Here is a 22,245-nt window from a genome sequence, read left to right on the forward strand (position 1 = left end):
GGTGACTCTGTGTGATTATATTATGTATGAGTTTATGACTCAATGGGGTAAACTCAGGCTTGACTTTTACTTGCTAAGCTATTATGAAACCTGAAATAGTTATGCTAACAGAAACAATGCTGATGCAGCTGTATAGTTATAAAGATGGTTTACACCAGTGTAGTTTTTTCCTGTAAGAAGAGTGGAATAAGCTATGCTAAAATAAAGCATGATACACAGATATAACTGCTTTCACAACAGACGGACTGAAGAATCTGTGAGTGCTTGGGAAAGGTTTTAAGAATGACTCCAGAGTTTAGACTATAATTGTTTGCCGTTTCTGTGGGTGGCTACTAATAAACTAAATTAGGATACTTGTATTCTAAAATATTTACCTTACTTTAAAATTTCAGATTTACATTCAAATAGCAAAAGTAGTGGTGTATTTTTTTTTTTCCGCTTCTACCTCTTGGCTCTTTTGGTACACAGACTACTTGTATCCAGAACAAGCAAAGATGTGTGTGGCATATATTAGATCTGCACAGTATTACCATACATTACATGGTACGTACATTCAACACGTTCTCGTGTTACACGTTACCGTACCATAGGCCATATCTGGCACAAGAGCACCGCACCACTGTGCTAGGCACTGCATCAGCACAGAGCAGAAAGGTGATTCTGTCTGATTCTGTCTGATGAGCTTTTCATCTTAATAGAAATCAATATGTAACAGATGGATATAGATGGTACATGGGGGAGTGCAGAGAAGACAAGGGCATGAAATTTTTCACGAGCCAGACGTCAGTTCTGATATAGGTGGCACTGAGAAGTTGACACAAAAAATTGGAGGAGACGAGCAGTAGCAGTAGGAAACGCAGGATGAAGAAAAGCATGAAAACACACATTGGAAAATCTGATAGTAGGGTGATAGCGGGAGGCTTCATGGGACGATCAGAAGCAGGAATCGATGCCTCAGCAGTGAGTGAGAAATGATAGACAGGGTGAGGGTAAGTGACGGAAAGCCTTGAAACCAAAGATAAGCTTATGCCTAAAGCCTTGAAACTAAAGATAAGTTTGATGCAGGAATGTGTGGAGAGAGCTGGTAAAGATGGCAGTGAGTGAGATGATAGTGACAGGCTTGGACCATGATCTTTGCCGAAGCCTTCTGGGTGTGAGAGAACAAGCTTCTCTTTATTGGGAGTGGAGGAAATGATGTCTGAGTCAGAGATGATCGGTGCTGGATGCCTGAGAAAGGGAGAACTGCACGGACACTGTGTAAAAAGTACACGCAGGATATCCTGTCTACCCCTCTGCGTTAACACAGGCTAAAATAAGTTGTGAATTTAAAGCGCACTTTCTGTTACTAACTACTCCACTTGCAGGTAGCTCTGTTTGGGAACAACAGATGCATTTTTCTATTTAGCTTAACCCTTTTCAAGTGAAACTGCAAAGAGGCATATTTCTGGTCTGGAAGAAAAGTGTCCTCCTGCAGAGTTGAGGAAATTGGGAGAAGCTATTAGGAGACGCTCTGTCTCAGCAAGACCTTCAGCATAATCCAGAGGTGTAGACCTAAAAGAAGTGCATGTCCAAGATGACAGCTAGTGATACGGGGCTGCACTGTGTTGTCTCTGGGATGAAAAGCAAGACGAGGTGAAATTCAATGGGAAGCGAAGCATTCCCTTTTATTGTGCTTGAGCTGAAGGCTGGACATTGTGGATGTGCTGTCCAAAAGACAGGCCGAAGGTTTACTGAGTGCTGCAAGTGAGAAGCCTGGAAATAGTTGAACATCTGTGTGTCATCACTTCACCAAGAGTTGAAACTGCTGATAAAATTAGCCAGAGATAAGATGCAGGGCAGGAAGAAAAGCTGATCAGAGTATTGTATGTGAAGGAAGGCATGAGTAAAGCAGGAGAAATCAGGTTTGAACACAGTCATAAAAATTATGGCTTTTACATGTCCTGAGAGACAACCTGAACAATTCTGTCAATGCTGTTGTAGTATTGTAAGGTCACATTAGTGGTGCTGGGTGCTATATGATTAATACTGTTACAATGTTTGTGTAAGAAGGAATATAAGCAATCAATGGTTACATTAGCATTCTAATCTTGGCAAACAATTGAATTAACATTGTCTGTGACAGTAACGAGACAAGAACCTTATATAATGATTAATTGCTCAGTGCCAGCACTGCTGCTCAGTTATGGAAGAGCGCAATGGGTTTTCTTAATTCTGTGAAAGATATCAACAGTAACAAAAATGGGTGTGATATTGTAGATTTTTTTTGGTTTTGTTTTTTTCCTGGCCTCCTAAACTAAATATTTTGGGGAGGGGATTCAGCAACCAAACTGTGCCTTATGGGACACTTTTGTTTCTGATTATATTGCAGATGTCTTGCAACTAGATGAAGTTTTTGATTGCTGAAACTTGAAGGGACAAGTAAGGAGCAAGGAAAGCTATTTGCTGAAGACTGAAGCATATATACCTTTTTCACAATGTAAAACCTTGAACGTTTTTATGGATAGTAGACTGTGTCTGAGGAAATGCAATTTTAGTGTAAAAGCCATATTTCATACTGAAGAAGTAAATAAGCACATGTTTTGAAAAATTATTTTCAATCAGCCTACACCCAGTTAAGTTTGGCTCTATTTCTCTTTTCAAGCTAAGTGGTAGGGTGCTGGTGGTGTCTGTGATACCGTCTGCAGGTGGGGCTTGTATCTTCATATGGGACACTCAACAGGGTGCAGCAGCAACAATTAACTTGGGTTTTTCTTGCAGGCTGGGGACTATAAGTGGTGTAGAAGAGCACAGGTGGCCCAGCAAAGCACTGGGGGGCTGGCATGGGAGCTGTTGTGTGACAGCAGAAATGTAAGACCATTCTGGGTTGTGACGGGGAACCTTTGATGTTCACGGTGTCCACGGAGAACCCAGGGCCATGTGGCTCAGTTAGCTGTATGTGGTCATTGAGGACTCCTCGCTGGTATGGCAGCATGAGGATTTTTTGGTAGATGGTCCATGTTTCCCATTTGTCCTGAAGTTTAAACAATTTCTGTAGAGTCTGTAGTGTTTTTACCCTAGCTCTTTTTTTCTTCTTAGAAGCAAATCCCCCTCCTGCTGGAATGACTGAAGGGGGAAAAAACCCACAAACCACTGTCAAGGAAATAATTGCTACGATCCCTTCCTTTCTGAGCCTCTTTTCCCCTGAGTTTTCTGCTATCTTGTATTTAGGCATCCCACCTGCTCCTGTAATCAATGCGAGTTTCTGTCCTTAAGTGAACGTGTAGCACTATTTGTTACCCTGTGTTTTCGTTAAATATTAAACTCTCCAAGAAGTGAATAATCGGTCAGTCAAATATAAACACGGCTTGATTCACTACCCTGCTTGTCTGTTTTGTGCAAAGCAGGTGTTAAAGCTGCTGCCGTTCTGATGGGATAGCAGTTTGTGCTCTGCTTGGTGGTATGTGGACCAGTAAGGTATATAGAATAATGCAATTGTTAAGGATGGATATGGATGAGTTCCATAAAGAAGGCTGGAGCAGAAACAGATGATCATATTTAGAGAGAGTTCCACGTGGCATATCAAAGTCATTAGATGATGATTTGCACAAGGAACCTCTTATCTTAGATGATCCTGTATTTGCAGCTGGATTTCGCCTTGGCTTTGCAAGAGTGATCAGGATCTGTTAGGTGTATTAATACCAAATTAGGAATGCTAATGCCAGGTTACCTTACTGCTGTTTCTAATGGGCTCATTACTCATACGTGTGACCTTTTGATTCTTATTTTTCTTCCTCTTGCTAATAACCTTTGCCATGTTCTTCTTCAGCCTGCTACATCAAACAGACTGGTCAGTCATAGGGCTTCTGGCAATTTTCGCTCAGAGTACAGAGAGTTGTGTTCTAGTTTATTTTTATTTTTCAAAGGTAAAAAGAAAGAGAAGTGGTTGAATATCATTCCCTTTAATGGAGATCTGTCTGTTCTTGTCTGAGTGAAAAGGTTTGCGGTCCTTTCGGGAAATATTCAGACTGCAAACTTCACAAGATTTGCTCCTGGGAGCTTATTCTGCAGCTGGATCTCCTCTGCCTTTGTAAACCTTATAGAAAGTACTTCTAAACAACTGATTATCACAGAAATTCCTGACTGGTCAAGAAGCAAGAGGGAACTGGCTTTGGGAAAGCAGTTATTGATCCGTAAAAGCAGAATAATTGCAACAAGCAGTAATTAGTGAAATCAAATTTCACTCTGCACTAACTGCCCTTGCATATTTATTATACTGCAGCTGTTGGCTATTTTCCATGTCATTATGTTGCTGGTCTACCATTAACAATGTAGTTTAAATCCATTGGTAGCAAACTGGTAAAGTCATTAAACTTCAGCATCCGTTGCTCAGCCTTGCTTCGCAATGCTGCGGTAACTTGCTGTTAGTCAAGCTTTTGCGACGCTTTGGCAGTGATTCCCACAGACCATGGCAGTGGCACCACGTTACATCCCGAGATTCTCTGAGTCACGTTAAGATTCATGAAACAACAATATTAATAGAGCTCTCTAAATAGCACCTTTACATCATCATCATGTGTTTCCAGTCGGGGGATAAATACTTCCTCATTCCAGTGCTGATATCACTTTTCCAGACCCTCTGTAAAACTAAATATAGTCATAGAAACTGTTTCTGTGCGTATAAACTAGAGCAGTTGAGTCATTTAAGACCTTGGAGAATTGGAGAGGATATGCTGTATCATACATCACTGACCATAATACGGGATGGCTTTCGTTGTACTAGTAAAAAAAGGGAGGTATCTTCTTGAAGTTAAGGTGTAAGTTTGGAGGTCGGTAGTTTGGTTATGTACGGACTGGCCTTGCAGAGATGATTCTGTTTGTCTCTGTTGATCCTTAAGAGTTACAAAATGCTTCCCATCAATGGGACATCTGTGTACCTTCCATGTGAAGGAAGTTGGAGAGTCCCCAGGCAGCTTCGTGGCATTTCCGGTAACTTCCACTTCTATAAGCTAAGCTCCATTGTCAGTAGTATTCCTGTTTGAAGGGAATAGTAAGGAAGAAGCAGGATTCTTTAGGCCTGATTTTTGTGATTGTTGAGCGTGTGCATGCATTCCATCACTCAAAACACGTGAAGCAACTGTACTGCAGGCATCCATGGTGGGTCCTCAAATCCAGAATTGTCCGAAATCAACGGCTGCTTCTGAAAGTGCTGACTTCTAACAGTAGTTTCCCATTCACTTCAAAAAAAGGCATCAGGTTAGGAGCAAGCGATATGATAGATGGAATAAAATAAGTGTTTGAGCCCTGTACGAAAGTCACTGGCATTGATTAGAATGATCTTAGAAAAGAACTAATGAGGGTCATGTCAATGAGTGATTGTCCTCACACTTAACCCTTCCAGAATTATAATTGTTCATTTCCCTACCTTAATTCTTGTATCATTACTGACTGTCTTACTAGCTGTGTTTATAGTGCAGTCCAATCTTAGAAGGCAAATGGTAACCGCTGTACATAGACATAGTTTTAAAAGGTAGGGATGGTTCCCTTCCAATCTTTGGATGTAGCAATGCAGAAAGAAAATCACTGCTTAGGCCTATAATTTGCCAGATGGCCAGACGAGCTGATAACGTGGGGAGATGAGAGTTCTGCAGTGCTGACAGCATCACCACCATAACTTGAAGGACTGGAGAAAACCACTGCCCAAAGGTTTTTCTCTATACCAGAGGGGTGTACTCTTCTAATTATGTGGTCAGATATTCTGGATATACAGAAATGGAAGGCCGCTTCTGAAGTTTTGCACCTTAGCTTGCAGATGTAAGGACAAATATTAGTGGGAAAAACAACGGGCAGGTGATGCATAATTCTTTCTAGCAAGAACCGAATGCATCCTGCAGTTACAATTCACATGTTGGTGAATTGCATTCAGTATGAATCCTTCTCCTAATTCATTTGGATCTGACAAATACATGTGTTGTAAAGCATATATTTTGATTTATGAGGGCACTTCTGATCTCTGATTATTTTTTTTTCCACAGACAGCAGGAGCTTATTCACCAATTTCTGAAATGCTGGCTTTTTAGTGCTGAAAGGTGCCGCTTGTCAAGCAGCACAAAGAAGTGCTGCCCATGCTAGCTGAGCCAAGGCAGGGAGTTGTATGCTTGCTGTCATTATGGGGAAGTTCATGGGTAGGTAAACGGTAATTTTCCAAACCAGAATTTGGCACAGTAAAACTAATTTATTCTTCCCCTGGAACAAAAAGACTGTAGAGTTGTTACTGGGCATAGCGATTTGTTCTCTCTGATATCCAGCAGGAAACAAATTGAGAAAAGGCAAACACAACAGTGTCTTTGCTTGTGGTTCCTGCTTCTTGCTTGCAGAAGCCTTACCAGTATTTGTGTTTTATCTAGATGTTGAAGTGAAAATGTCTTCCTCCTCCGCAGCCTTCAGGTTACTCTCTAGCAGTAACCAGTCTTTGCACCGCCTGAAAAGATCTACTAAGTGAGGCATCAGCCTAGCACTTCAGGCACAGAGAGACAGGAAAAGCTTCTTATGAATTGCCAAGAAATACTCTGCTATAGTAACTAAACAGGGAAATTAACGTTAGCGTACATTCAACATTGATGTGTTCAGATCTGTCTCACAGTGAAAAAGTTTTTATTGTTTCCTTGCCAGTGCCCTGCCCTCTAAACACAGGTAACGCTGTAAATGACTGGCTGCTTTGCACTGATGTCTGATCTGTGTCCAGAAGGGATCTGAGGAGGTTGGCATTCATTTCCTCTATCTTGTTAAGCTAAACCAGGCTGCTCTTACAGCTGCAGCATCCCCCGGTACGTACCTTCTCTGTTTCCAAGACATCACTCCTAAAAGGAGACAGCATCTGGCACGAGCTCAAGGAACACGAATATTTAGGACTCTCTTAGTTAGCCCTGGTTCTTTTGGTGTTTTTTGGTTCTTTGGAAGCTTTTGTAGGATGCAGGGACTGGCAGGATGTAGAAGCATATGATGTGGTCAGCCCTGGATTACAGTGTCTTTCGTAGTGTTTTAGCCCTGAGCAGCATTCGTTCTCTTGCCTCCCCTGGCTGTAAGGAGCAGGGAGACTTGCCACAGACCAGGCCAGATTCAGGTCAGTGATCTAAACAAGTTTGTTATTTATTTTCCTGTAGCATCCCTAGGCTCCTTTCAAGGCTAGAAGAATTGTATTTGAAGTGTGTAAATATATAGGTTTGTTTCTCTGAGAGCTTGTGACCTCATTGGGCACAAAGAAGGGCCACGAGGAAATTGCAAGTTAAACAAAATCAGTTAAATTTTAGTACAGAAACACATATCCTGATGCTGGAAGAAAGAAATAGCAGGAAGCTTTCCAGCCATTCTTGTGGCATAGTTTTATCGTTAGAGCATTTTGGGGGCAGAGCATTTGGAAGAGTCTGCAAAGCAAAGCAGAACTAAATTACTTATCACCTCATATCCATGCAGACAATACGTGCTAAATCATCAGGAGATATCTTCTGCCTGTATTTCCAACTAGAGCAGCCTCAGTGTGAGCTGTGCACGCTTCCAGCAAGAGACTTCTGCGAGCAAACCACAGAACAAAACAGCTAAAGAGCCCCTTTCTCCATGCAGCTTTTGGGGAAAATCTTTTCTTTAAACAAAAGGAACGAAGCCGTAGTGCCTGGAAGGACAGGGGCTTCCTGCTGAGATGTAAATCACTTTTGATTCTGTCTGGAACTTATATATTCTGGGAGCAGAAGTGAGTGACTTGAGGAGCTGCGTGATGGGAAGAGTGGTTGGTGACAACCTTTACATGGTGTAAGACAGTGCTGACTCTCTTTACACCCTGACGGTGCTCTGAAGGGAAGAAGGGTCTCATCCTCTTACTGAAAGGGCACGATCTCCTTGGAAGCGAATAAAGTTGGAAAAAACAAGTTAGAAGGCTTGCCCCTGGCTGGTGTTTCTGAGTTACCAACTATTATACTTGCTCTGTGTTAGCATGTGGGAGCCCAATGTGAACTCAGTGTAGCTTGTAAACATGGAGCAAGAAAGCAGCTCCTTCCTCAGCCAGCTCACAATCTTATTTGTCACATTTCCGTATTGTTTTTAAGATGTCTTTCTTGCTAATGTTGCTGTGAAAACCCCGCACAAGCTTTTGGGAGACAGGCTGATAATGCATGCAGTGTCCTCAGATGCAGAAACAGCAAATAGGAGGAACAAAAAGAGAGAGGAAAAAATTTGTTAAATTTTTTTTTTTTCCTTTTTCCCCCCCAAGTATGGCACAGAAGGTTTTGGCTATGGATGATGATGACAGCAGCGGGTCACCACTACTTCAGGTAGAAGTGGTAACTTCCCATGCAATGGAATTTCTAAAAGCCTTCGCAGCAGTCCTGCTCAAGGTCCTCTGGCAGTGGAAGCTGCCAGTCAGGACAGGATTTTGTAGACGAGCCCAGGCACGGGCGATGGTGCGTTCCCTGAACAGGGTGTGCTGATGCTGCGTGGCTGGTGGGTGCATCCATGCTAGCCATAATGTAGTCAGTGCAGGTAGTAACATTAATAAAGACACAGTAGCGTGGGCTTCATTCAGCCCAGGGTAGCAGCTAGTGGATATATGCCCAGGCATCTAGTAGGCTGGTGCTCTTGTTACTACTTGTGATGAAGCTTGCTATGGCTTCTTCAGCTGATGAGTTCAAAGCCTGCGTGGAGGTGGCTGGGGAGTCCAGTTACGCTTTGGCATGCCATGTAGACACACCAAGAGGATGGTGCGGGCACAGAAGAGTGTAGGTGTGGTGGTAATGGGCAGGCTACAGCAGTAGTAACGGGAGAGGCAGTGGAAACTCCCTTTGCTGTTCTGTCTCGCTTACTAGGTAGGATAAAACTAACTTAAGGACAACTATGTTTGCGAAGAGGCCTCCAGTGAATATATTTTGTAAACCTTGGTGTTTCTCTGCCTAGAGCAAAAAGTAAAAAAGCTCTTAAATGTAAACCTATGCCCTGTCCTCTCTTTTCACTTTATTCTCTTGTAATAGTTGCCTAATTTTCTTACTGACAATCTGAAGCTACAGTAGACCTTGACCCTTCAGTGTAAATCAGGAGTAATCCCAAGGAAGCCATTGGTATTTCCCTGGTGTCCAAGGAGTTTAGGGAGCCTAAGGGGCTAATTACAAAAAGTGTTACATGTTTTAGCTTGCTGTTGAAGGGAGTGGCCTCATTCGTGTCGTCTTTGCCATTGTGTCACCAGGAAATGTGCAGTGGTGTGACCAAGGGGAGAATAAACAAAAGGGACTTGACCTTGGTTTGGGTATTGCAAGTGCCAAACTTCTTGAAACATCAGTTGCTTTATAAAAAAAATCTTAGTGGCTTTGCAAATGGATTTGAGCCGGCTGAGGGGTGTTTTAGCTACGTAGCAAGTTACAGACTTTCCTGACTTCAGGGTAGGTCTCTGTCCTCGTTGGGGGAATGTTCCCATGCAACAGCATAAGGCTGCCGGTTTCTTTTTAAGTAACCTTCTCTATTCCCCAGAATCATGAGGTGTTTCTTTATTTGTTCTTACCGTAACACATGAAAACAAGTACAAGCCAATAATCCACGGAGGTTTAAGATGCCCCAAAATAGGATGAATCAGAGGTTTCAAGTTGTGTAGGTCACACTCTTCTCACCGGTGACTCAGAAGTAAGTCTTGTCCTTTGCTGAGGCTCAGGATCTTACTGCACTTGGCAGTAAAGTTCATCAGCATGAGCAATCAGCTTCACAGGAATGTTCACGTGACCAAATGACATGTGGAGCTGAAGTTTTAAGATCTATTTAGTACATAGACAGAAAACAAGAAGTAAGACTCAAAGGTGATTTTTTCTTCCCCTAATATTTAAGCTGAAGTTCATTTTGACTTGGTCTTCTGCAGTCGATTAGGACTCCTGCTGACCTATTTCTGTGCCCCTAACAGTGTGCCAAAAGATCAGATGCAGGTGAAAGATAGCTAAAGCAAGAGTGAGAAGAGCCAAACTAAATTCTTCCTGTCACTGTTGTCAGTCATCACTAGATGGCCACTAAACATCTAAGCAGCTCCTTCATAGGATGGAAAATGTTCATACAGTGCATGTACAAAGGCTTTGCGTGCCAGATAGTTATCACAATAAAAAATCAACAATGATGGAGTCAGCAAGGGAACTACTCCTCTGCGTCCCTGACATCTGTTGAAGTCCCTTCTCGATGTCCTGCTCTTATTGTTCAGAGCATGTGAGCTCTAGGCCTGGCAGGCATGTCTGTAATTAATGTTTCCAACGTCATCCTGATGCTGCTCGCTGCGCCATGGAGAACATGTGTTCCTGTGAAGCTGGGCTGTCATGTGGACCGCTCAAGGGTAGTGCTGAACTTTCATCAGGCTGCTGCATTGTAAGCCCGTCTCGGTGCAGGATAATAAAGGCAAGCCTTGGTGGAGAAGTGGGTGAGATGTGATTCTTAGGTAAAAAACAGATTTGAAGAGGGAAGGGCATCAGCCTGTCAGGGGGATCCATGAAGGGAGTTTACAAGGGTTCTTAATGCTGTGAAAGTGAAATAACTACAAACATGCGGTTGTACAAAAGAGAGCTTGTTTGCCGGGGAGTTCATTCCCCTGGGACAGGGTAAAGGGAAAAAATGTTCATAGCCTCCCTTTTCAGTAGGCTTCATGAATATTGGCTGCTGCCTTTTTTTGTGTGCCCTTTATTAGAGACTTTTAGAGCACCTACTGCTGCAAGTGAGGTAATGGACGCTGGAAATCAATCCCAAATTAAGTGCCCCAAACTAACAGTCACCTAGCAATTGGGCGTAGAAAGATAAATGCCCAACTGGGCCACACTGGTGTTCATACACTGGCCCTGGATTATTCTCCAACAGTGCCCAGAGGATGCGCTGGTCAAGAAGAGCATGGGAGCCTGGCCCCTGTCTGCAGTCTGCGTCCTTGCACTCTCCTGCATCCACCACTTTTGTGTTGGGCAGGTTAGGATGACCATCCTTGCCTGTTCCTTGCACTGTTTGTCCTTGGGTTTGTCTAATTCCTTTTTGAACCTGCTGATACTGTCTGCCTGTGGCAGAAGTTACAGGTCATCACTGTGGCAACAGATTCCAGGAATTCGCTACAGTCTCAGTAGAAATGTACATTCTTTTATAAATTTTAAATGCTTTCCTGCTAGTTTCAGTGAATGCCTTCCATATTTAATAATACTGAATTTAGTGAAAAACAGTTCTATGAATACCTTATCCACTGTCTTCGTAACTTTGTAAATCTCGATCATACCTCCTGTCAGACTTTTCCTTTTTAAGCTGAAGACCCCCAGCCTTTTCAGTCTGCCTTGGTAAAGCAACTCCTCTCTTCCCTTAATCATGCAGTTGCTTGTCTCTGTACCTTTTCTGTTTCCACTTTATCCTTCTTTAAATGCAGAAACTAGAAATGCTCCCAGTACCTGGGAGGCCTGTGGGCTTCGTGGAGATTGAACTTGGAGATGGAACCAAAGCCCTGCAGAATTTACCACACAGAAGAACCATTCACTGGGCACGGAGATGGAAATACATTTGTAAAACACTAAAATAATAAGAGCCGTTTGTAATGTATTTGTACAGTATTTCATACTGTAAATATGAACGGCACACTACGGAAAAACAGAGATAGGGCGGGTCGAAATAACATAGCACTACCTCACGCTTTGTGAACAAAATGGTTTAACACATGGTCCCAACCCTGCGAGCATCTCCAGCTGTAGTGTTGCCAAGAAAAATCACATGAATTTGCGGCAACTGTTCATGGTAGTAAGCAGCATTTTGCCTCTGAAACAGTGATGCTTAGGTGTGTACGTACATGTGTGCACATGTGGGTAAGGGCGCTTTTTAAGCCTTGTGTTTTGCCGCTGTAAATGTCAGTGCCTTAAAAAGGCAGAGTGAAGGTTGCCTTAATTGCTTGGAAAGACGGCAGGAATTTCCCACCGGTATACAATACTGATAGCTAGACCGAGATGATGTTTTACGCAATTTAAGAATAGGAATGGATCTGAAGGTCACTACACTTGACCATATGGGTAAGGATTTTTAAATCTGGTGATCCATTTTGTTGTGAGAATTATTTTTGCCAAGCTCTGTGGTGCCATTGTTCCCTGCAGATGAAGGGTTAACTCTGAAGGGCGGTGGCTTCACATAGTAAGGACTATCACTTTTTTGGTATTGTCCACTGGAACAGTGAAGGAATATCCCATGTTCTTGCTGTGTGATCAGCTTTGTGTGAATTTTAACCCTTACATCCTCTGAAGGTTGTCTGCATGCTTTGAACCTGGTTAGTTGTGTCCTGGTTTTGGTAGATGTTTTCTTGAAAGCCTTAGAGACTACCGCTCTTGCCAGAGATCAGCTGTGAAGTTTTACCCTATTGACCTATGCTCCAAGGATATCCATGTTTTTTTATTGGAAATTATAAATAATTGAGTATATCAAGCTTGATTTGCTAATTGGCAAGGACAAAACGGAAAGAAGCGTTACGTGTGAAAGGCATTGCATTACGGGTCGGCATTCTCAATCCTCCTTGTGCACAGGGAGAAGTGACAGTATACATCAGTTTGAATTTCAAAATTTTCTGTCAAGGTAACAGGAGACCTAATTTACAATGTTTTGTTCAGTAATCTTTGTTTTATGAATCTGATTTCCAGTGTTTTAAGAAGAGCACCACGTTTTCTAGGATAAGTATGGTCTACTCTTGCACCTCTTTCATTATTTTTTCTGTCTTTTCCCACTTCATTATGAGTGATAATCCATCTAAAAAGCTGCAGTGGTTTTATGGTACAGCTGCAGTCTGTGTATGAGCAGTTTGGCTGTCTTCCCAAAGTGGCACATTTCAACTGACTGTCATAAAAGCTGCTACAAAGGATTCTAGCCTTACTGATAGACTTGTCTTTGGACCAGCTTAATTATATCTTTAGGTCAGGTTATGTTCAAGAATATTCCTGTCCCCTGGCTACACAATACAGTATCACTCTGAAATTTCATCTCGTGGGACATCAGCTGTCATTTTTGAGTCATTGAGAAATGAGTTTGATGATATCTACCCAGTCCTTGGTGAAACATTTGCTCATAGGACCATCTGCCCCTTTAATAGAGTTGTCATTTCAGCATCGCTTCAATTTCTGCAGCAGCTGCCCATTGATAATAAGTCAGATGTGCGCATGTCACAGAGGAGAACAGCAGAGCCTGACGGCAGAGCTGTCGTTGCCTTCAGCTCGCTCTGCCAGTACATCATCTCCCCAATTAATGACATCCCCGTTGCTGTCTCTGTCTGATCCACCCTTCAGATTTCTTCTTGAACCATCTCCAGCCAGAGAGGCAAGTCATGTGGTAGCTCAGATCAGATGCCTTTTTCATGGCCTCCACTTAGAGGGAGCATCTTTCTGTGACTGCTATGATGTGTTTTTGCTTGGCTTGCCCAACTTGGGTTAAAACATTGGCAAAGATGTGTGAATTTACTGTTTCACATGGATTAGCATTTCTAAGTTTTCTTTTTAGGCTTGAGCTTGAACTGATAATCTCTGTTTATTACTGGACTTGCCAGACAGCTGCCTTTCAGCTGTCCAGGTGGGCGTCCTACAGAACCACTGCAAATCCAAGCTGCTTGGTTTATAGAACCCCAACAGTATTGAGCCCCACTGTGACTCCCACAGGGCACGAGGGACTGGTGCTAATGCTGTGTGTTTTGGGACATAGGCATCTTACAGACTCTTTAGCCTGAGTGAAAGACCTGCATTTCTATAAACAGCCCCAGTGTGAGTGACTTTCAACGGTGCTTTTCTTACAGGTGTCCTCTGTTACCAGGCCCAAACGTGCCAAACAAGTGTTATGAAATAATGCAGTGTAGGAAGGGTTGTTGCAATAGTTTGCCCATTAGTCTGAGATTTGGGAGGTGCAAATTACCGTTTCTGTCCTGCTACTGGTTTTCTGCCTTTCTCAATTGACTTTAGACAGTCTCTGTTTAGGCATCTGGTCTGTAAGTCATGTATTTAGTCTTGACTGGTTACCAAGGCTCTTTGTAGACGGTGGAAAGATGGGCACCATCCTAAAATGTGTGCTTAAATTAGATAAGGTAAATAGTCTGCCGACTGTGTGTATTTCTGTCTGTTGAGTCCAGAGAAATCCCAGGTTATTAGTTTGGACTAGATGCTTAACTTTGTGATGGCAGAAAGGAGCAGAAATGAATCCAGAGCTTGTAGTTTCTCTATGCTTCTTTTCACGAGCTGTACAAATCATTAATGATTATCTGCTGTTTCACAGGATGTTGTGGTTGGTCATGATGAAAGTGCCCAGAGATGTTATAAGTAACTAAGTTATGCAGAAGGGAAACCTGCCCCTGTGTAAGCAGAGGTGACCCAAATGAAGTGACAGTGGCTTCTTTTGAGTGGGAAGTAAAAAGAGAACCTTTATTCTCTTCCCAGACAGCTAGCTTCATAAAATTTATAAAGCCAAAAGTATAAGCAGCTTTTGTGACAATCTTGACTCCATTTTCTGCTCCCCTACAGTTGAAGCCTTTCACAGATTTCTGTATGTGTACTGTCTGATCACAAATACTGTGCTTCCACCCAAGTTTTGGGAGTAAATGAATTTTTTTTTTTTCTTCTGTAATTCTTTCCTTTCTCTGATTTGAGTGCTGTCTTTGAGGAACAAGAGGATAAATTACAACAGGGATGGTCTCTTGATTCTTTGATGGGTGATTTAGGTGCAGATGGACTTTAGCTACCGTTTCCTTTGATTTCTCATAGTTGTGGGGTTTTGTTGTTTTTTTTTCCTCTGTTCCTCCTACAGTCACATGGAAAGCTGTGAGGAGATCCATGCATATTGTTGGATTGCTTTACCCAGGACTTCTGGCTGCTTTTTGTGGTCTTTGGGTCATCTTCCCAGCAGAAAGAGGGTAGCAACTGCTTTTATGGTTGGAGCACTCACTATGTGTTATTAGAATAGACTGTTAGGCAAAAGTGCTACATGCACCCTACCCTTTTGGGATCGTAATAATCCTTCTTGTGAGAGGATCTCACACCCTGGTCTTCCGGGCTTTTATGAAGCATCTTTCTGTCTTTGGGAAGTGTGTTCAAGTTCACTGGTCCCAGCCATCAGACAGCTGAGTATCTCCCTGGTCAGAACTGGCCATGTGAGCAGAGAGCGAGACACCGTGCAGGACCCTGAGAGCTTGATGTGTCCTGCACAGTGGTGGGAGTCATGAGGCTCTCGGGCTTTGCGTTTGGTCTCATTCAGCCCAGCGGGGTATCAGTGAAGACACAGCACCAGGTGGTTTAGCTCAGTACACGCTACTGAAAGGAGTATGAAGGCATTGGAGCCTGACAGGTTTTGGCTACGTGCTTCATGCCACCTGACAGCCTGGAAAGGCTTCAAGGAAGTTGCAATGTGTGATGCCTCAGGTGCTAGATAAGACCTGCTTAGTCACAATTAGTTGGTTTTTCCTTGTAGATCAGATTCATGTTGGTTTAGCAGAAACTGACCCACCAGAGCCAGATGCTATATTCACTCACACCTCTGAAGCACTGTTTGAAAACAATTTCGAGGGTCTGGAGAAAAACAGTCTGTTTCTTTTAGTGTGAGACCTGGTATGGAATGATGAATGGTTTTTTGTTTGCCCTGTACTGCTCTGCTTTCATCACAATAAATGCTTTGTTAAAAATTTTCTAGTTGATTGTAAAAGCCACCAAAGGACTAAGACTTGCGCATTTGTACAACGCTAACCCCAGCAGGGCGTGACTCATGGGTAATAGGAACTGCTGGAAACATTTTCCCACTGCCTTATGTCTGTGCTTATTGAGGAAACTGGGGAATGAAGCTAAGACTTCAAGCGCTTTTCCATAGAAACCCGCTACGCCGGCTTTCGGTTGTGATACAAGTATGTCACTTCCCACCAGGCAGTTTGCACGCTGGGCTGTCCTTGATCCCCATAGCGGTACTGCCTTCCTCACCGTGAATGGGAGATGTGGCACTTCTCATTTACTCCGAAGCACGTTCCTGGTGGCACATCTCCACCGTGTACTATGTGGTGAGAAAGGAAAAGCATTTTCCCTCATAGATGCACATTATGCTTGCGCTGCAACAGCTGCCTTTAAAGAAGCTGACAGATGTTATGGCACTCGCGCAGCTGGGGTTGTTTTGAAGCTGCGGGTAGTGCATGGGAGACCTTCTCCAGGTGTCTTACCGTTAGATGTCTCGCACTTCCCTTCCTCTAGAGAACTCCCCCTTGCGAAACAAAAGCCTATGGCACGCAGGGTAAGTTGGCAATCTGGTGTGTGTTGAAGAAAGCCCTATGGTTTTTAACACTAATATATATACATTATACATAGTGTATAATAATATACACTAACTTATATTATTAACGACACCTTGGACTCCTTTTTTTCATTGCAGTTGTAGATTATGACCTGGTCTGACCGCAGGCAGCATACCCGTACCACCGCTATGTTTATCTGTTTCACTGTATTTTGTTGTAACAGCACTGGGTCTTTCTCTGGGGTGGTGGGCTGGTGAACGTGAGCTCTGAGCCTTGAGATTTCCTCCCATTTCTCTGACTGAATGCTTACAGGATCTCACATTTTGGCATTTGGCCACAGACTGAAACCCTCTGTGGCCTGCCGTGACCCTGTAAATGCATAAATCAGCCCTAAAATTTGGCTTCTGATCGCCATTTTTTGTTTTATTGTTTATTGTATTCTTAATGCAGCAATGTATAAGGAGACAAGCGTTTCTGAAAGAGGATTTAGGTCAAGCTGAAAGAAATTGCTATTAAATGTCATTGATTTTGCTTTATATAACTAGGACTCTTTTTTGAAGTCCTTCTTTAAATATTTAGTGACACTTTTTCCTCTTTAACTCAAGGGTCAGTGTCTCGTATTGGCTGATCGTGTGGGTTTCCTTGCCAGCATACAGAGGTTGCCAATTGTTTCTTTTCATCTTACCAGGCTTGGCTTTCCACCGTGTCTGTAAGCAGCGTTTGAGTATCGTCTCCAGATGATGGTCCAGCTCCCCGCAGCTAAACACTGCTCACTGACTTCCTCTAACAAGCTTTTCTTTGCTGGCTGGGATACTGCTAAGCCCTTGTTGCGTTACTCAAGATGGGTCAGGGAAAGGCCGTGTGTTAGCCTAGTTTTCGGTTTCTTGCTTATATTGCTTATCTCTTCTCTGCTAGGCACCTTGTCTATTGTCCAGCACCTCTGCAATCTGAATCAAAATCCCTTCCCGGTCAGAACAACTGCATTTTCTAGAAGAGAGTGGAACATCAGTCATGTGTGTCCCCATTCTGAGTTGTTGTGTATGTCCCCCCCCGGCTTTCTTTTGGTGTGTCCTGAGATGTCCACTTTATTGTCATGACACATTCTGTCTGTAATACATTGTACCTGCAAAGGTAAAGACATGCATTGCTGAACAGTCGTAGCTTCCCCACCCCACCACCCCGCTCCCCCTCTGCCATGTGGAATTATTGAACATGTAAAAAAGTCATCAGGAGTCAGATGGTCAACCATATTGGCCTACAAACAAATGTGCACAAAGTGTGATCCCGTGAGCTTTCTTTCCCTATGAAATTAACTTAAAATTATTCTTTGGCTAGTGCTATCTCAGTCTGTTTTAGGGGAAAAAAATAATAGGGAGAATCGAACCTTTGAAGCTTTCTCATGGTCAAGCTAGTTTGCAGGTTGTTTGCAAGCTGTTAAGAAATGGGAGCTTTATCCCTTGTCCTGTGGTGTTCTGTTTGTTTCTTTAGTATTTGATTCATATCTTCACAGGCTAAACCTTAAGGATCTGAATGAATAAAACTTCACTATAAAATCTGGCATATAACTCAATAACAGATACAGAAATATTGTATCCCAGATGTTCCCAATAGGATTGGTAAGTTTAAAAACAAAACAACGAAGCAAAAAACTCCATTAAAACAACAAAAAAACCCCTCCAAACCCCCTGTTATACCAGATACTGTAAAGTTCACTTCAGTGAAAGTTGAAACCGTTTCTAGGATGAAGCATTGCAGTTGTAGACGTGTGCAGGCACGGGTTCAAGATGCTACGTCCCGTCTGCAGTTGCAACCATAGAGGTGGAATACAGCCTCTGCAGTGGAGCTGGACAACTTACTGGTCCTTATGCTCCAACATGAAAATGGCCCAGTGTAATGATTTATTATGAGACCTGGGTTTCATGAAGTTAAAAGGTGTCTAGAAGCCCAGCATTAGTCAGTGATTTTTAATTGTATGCCAAGGAGCTTGTATGCATTGATAGGATCTGGCTTCTAAGACGAACCAGTGTTTGAAGCACCTTCTCATGGTGGGCAAGGCACACCTAGGTGTTCCTCAGGAGTCCCTGCCCACACACTTCTCTGGGCCTTTCAGAAGCATTCAGGTGGCAGAGAGACAGCTGCAGTCTTCCTGTGCTACGCTCCATAATGCGGGGAGGGAAGCTTTGTCCCCTTTCTATACCCACGTACATTTGTCTGACTGAAGTGGTGAGCAAAGGCTTTAATCTATCTCGACTGGCTGCACAGAAGCTGTGCACAGCCCAAATTCACATTTGTGTGCGTCTGATTTCTCCTTGTTGTCACTCCTTTTGATCCCACTGTGAAGTGACAGTGGAGAGGGGCAAATGGGGACAAGCAGTTCTTGCGGGGGGGAAGTGAAGAGAAGCTGTGGGTGACTTTGTGTGGAAAATTAAATTAAACCCTAATGAGACAACTGGAGCAGGGTCTTGCCCAACGAGGGGGAAGCCAACCCCTCCTGCTCCCCTGCGAGTCTGGGACTCATGTTCTCCCCGAGGGCGTTTTTATTGTGTTGTGCAGAGGTGCTCTTCCTTGTGAGCTTCAGTGGAAATGTCAGATAAGTTGCAGTGGCTGTTTGTGACAAATGAATAGCCACAGATGAGATAGGGTCTGCCCAGCCTGTCTTTGCTGAAACTGCCTGATCCTATTGAAATGTTTTATAGGGAGACAAAGCCCAGCGCTGAAGACAGGACTTAATTGTGTAATTCCTTTGGGGTAAATAAAAAGTGCTTGCAGCGCAGATCCAGTCCCCGAAGGGGACTGCAGATTAATGGCTGAGAAGCCTTAACTGAACTCAGTCAGTGGGAAGTCATCTCTGGTCATTCAGGGAGACAGTCAAAGTTGTTTCAGTTTTAATTGGATGTGGTATTCCTCTTCCCTTCCTTTCACAACCAGCATCGGGGACTCCTGCACTCGCAGACTGGCTGTGAGGTTGTGTCGGTGCTTTGTAGCTGCCACTCGGACCCAAGTGTTGGCCTGCGTGGAAGCATTCCTGCAGCATAAGCCATGCCGGGCTGCCTGTGCCTGACTCGCTAACGTGATCACCGTTTGTAATGCAGATGTACCCCGTGCTCCTCATGCTGCTATGTGCCAAGGTCCTTTACAGCCAGTTATGGCAGCTAGGGGTGAATTTGTGTTCCCCAGAGGCACTTCAGGGAAGGGTGTTGGAGGATGGTCCGATGCCTTTGCTGTTCTGTCTCAGGGGACAGTGGATTGAGACTAACCGATGTCACCAGCCGTATGTCACACCACGTGCTTCCACACCTGAGTGAAAAGGTTTTTCTGAGTGGAGGTGGAGAGGGCTGAGATTAAAACTCCTTACAGTATGCAACGGAGGTACTTATAGCTGTCCCCTTGGACAAAGGGATGCTCCGCACTCTGAAGTTTGGACATCTTCCTGGGAGTAGTGGAGTGCACTCACCTCCCGCCTGTTAGGGAAGGCTTTTCCTGTCGTACTTCTGGGGAGCACAAATTGAAGTGCAGAAGACCATCTCTATATAAATCTGGCTGGGGATGAGCAGGACACAGTCCTTGCAGAGATCTCTCCTGTAGCTATAGTCAATAAAAAAACTATTTGTCTAAATGCATTTGGGATATTTTGGGGCAGGAGCCACCAACGTTGCCTGGTATATTTGCTGTAGAGAAAGCAGTAACATTCTTCTTAGATCCTATCTGGGATGGAGGGAATAAACTGGTTGCATCTAGCAAGTAGAAAAGAAACCTGAAAGATACTGCGTTTTCATAATTAGATGGGGAGAACTGGACAGCAGAGCTCTGTGCTCTTTGTTTCTGCAGCCATGCTCTGTCCTCTAAATGGGATCCCCTCCAAAAACCCAGTGCTTGGCAGAACAGCATAAACAAGTGAATAAAAATCACGTAACTTGAAAATTTTGCTAAGCTGAGGTAGCAACTATGTGGCTGTTTACATATCTGTATGGGAGTAGTCATTAATCTGACTGTGCATGAGGTTCATTTGTTTCCTCCTAGGAAGGGCTGTTTTCACACTAGTAATTGCTTCCATATGAGAGCTGGAGGTGTGCTGCTCTGCCCTTGTCACTGGGAAAAGATGTGTTGGAAAGCTAAGGCTGTGGTAGATGCTTGTTGTGAATGACAGGTCTTGCCTGCCTCCTTTTAGCATTTTTCAGTGATTAGTAAAATTGTTGGAGGCTTTTTGGAAGAAAAAAAAAATCCTGCTTAAGTTACAGATTGTATTAAACTAAATTTTTCCTTTCCTCTGGTAGATCTGTTCTTCATTTTCTATATTCTGTGTAATATCGTCACCTTTTGCCTGGCTTTGTATAACAATGCCAGAAGTCAGAGAACCAGCATCTTTCTTGCCTTCTTTCCTCCTCTGAAATTGATGTTTTGTTGCCTAGCCTCAAATTTTCCTGGGCAATTGACTCAACTAGGGACCAGATGTGGATGAATGAGGACATGCTGCAGCCTGGTATTTCATCTGGATGTGTTCATTGCTGCTTGTGCTTTGGAGGGTTATTTGCATGGCAACAAAAACTCTTCAGTAATGCAGTGAACATGCACACTGGGAATGTTTGCTTTCTGTAAATGAAGGGATGCATTAGAGTCTTTTCTGAAATAGAAGCAGAAGAGCAAGAGATGAGCTGGAACTGGCATCATTTCCCCTCAGCAGAATATTGTGACCCAGGTGACCAGTTTTCTGTGTTTTGTCAATTTTCACTGTGGAAGGGACAATTTTAGATGAGCCAAACCAACGATGACAACAACAGAAGCTCCAAACCATACAGTTGGAGAACAAAATAATCTTTATAGACTTAGGAGGGCCAGTTTTGTTGAGAACAAACACAACAATTTTTTTCCAAAGAATAGCCCAAATGGATGTGACTCAGAAGGGAACCATCCAAATTTCTGTGAAGCCCAGCTTCTTTTTGGTGTCACAGAGCCAACCGAAACCTGCTGCATTGTAAAAACACTGGCATCAGCACAGGCGTGTGCTTTGTTCACCCTAGAGTATTGTAGTGTTAAAAACAGTTTTATTAAAGGAAAGCCACGCCTATAGCATAACAGTAAAGTTAAGGCTTGTCCAAGCTAAAGAAATTCGTGTTGCAGTGATGACCTCCTATAGAATTGGAAAACTCCTCTGCTAAATGTGCTGCTCTAGTGCAAAACGGAGCTTGCAGCAGAGAGGCTGTTCCAGCGTGTTGCCACATTTTATGTCCTGTCAGGCCTCAAGGACAAATAGAAGCTGCACAGTTTAGAAAAAGCGTTTTTGAAACTAAACACATTTGCAGTGAACATAAAACTCACTTAAGGAATCTAAATATCGAGACAGCATACAAAATGCATGCAGTAGTTTGGCAGCACGTGTAAGACATCCCTAAAGATCAAGCAGCCTGTTGTCTCCTGGTACTCTGAGCTTCTGGAGCTGTCAGACGCTTGCCACAGCCTCTGCTGTAGCTTCTCCATATAAAGTGAAAAAGGGTGGCTGGGGCAAAACAGAGCCCAGCAGCTGGCCCCAGGCTCAGGGCACAGGCTGGGTGCTCACGCTGCTGATGGCTATAACCATGGCCAGGGGGTGTTTCTGCCACGTTTTTATGGAGTTTTTGTCTCGGGACCCTCCTCACTTCTCTCTACATGCTGGTCTACAGGAAAACAGCCAGGGATGAATCTAGCCTAAAGCCGGTATTTCCCTGCTATGCCCCAACCCCGGTAGCAGGGCAGGCGATACAAGCAGCACTCAATGGACAGTGCTATGCAAAGGTACGCTGGCTGTGTTTTCCTTTGGCAAAGGATCATCTCTCTGCTGTATCTGACCTTGCCCATACGTTCTCAGATCATCTTTAAGAAAATGGGAGACCTATGTGCAGATACTTGCTCAAAGAAAGGGAAGGAAGGAACACATACATGCTGTTTTGCATTGATGTGCCATTAAAGATGCGTTCAGTAAAATAGCTCAGGTGTGCACATCCTGAAAGAAATAACTTTGACTTGCTTGGGTG

At 43.5% G+C, this 22,245-nt stretch overlaps 1 protein-coding gene across 1 annotated transcript in view; it reads left to right on the forward strand.

The window, feature by feature from the left end:
• The window catches only part of GFOD1 (Gfo/Idh/MocA-like oxidoreductase domain containing 1), a 75,082-nt gene that overhangs the window by 27,311 nt on the left and 25,526 nt on the right, over positions 1 to 22,245 (forward strand). The gene's annotated exons all lie outside the window — the stretch shown is intronic.

This window comes from Larus michahellis, chromosome 2 (assembly GCF_964199755.1).
Source record: "Larus michahellis chromosome 2, bLarMic1.1, whole genome shotgun sequence".
NCBI lineage: Eukaryota > Metazoa > Chordata > Aves > Charadriiformes > Laridae > Larus > Larus michahellis.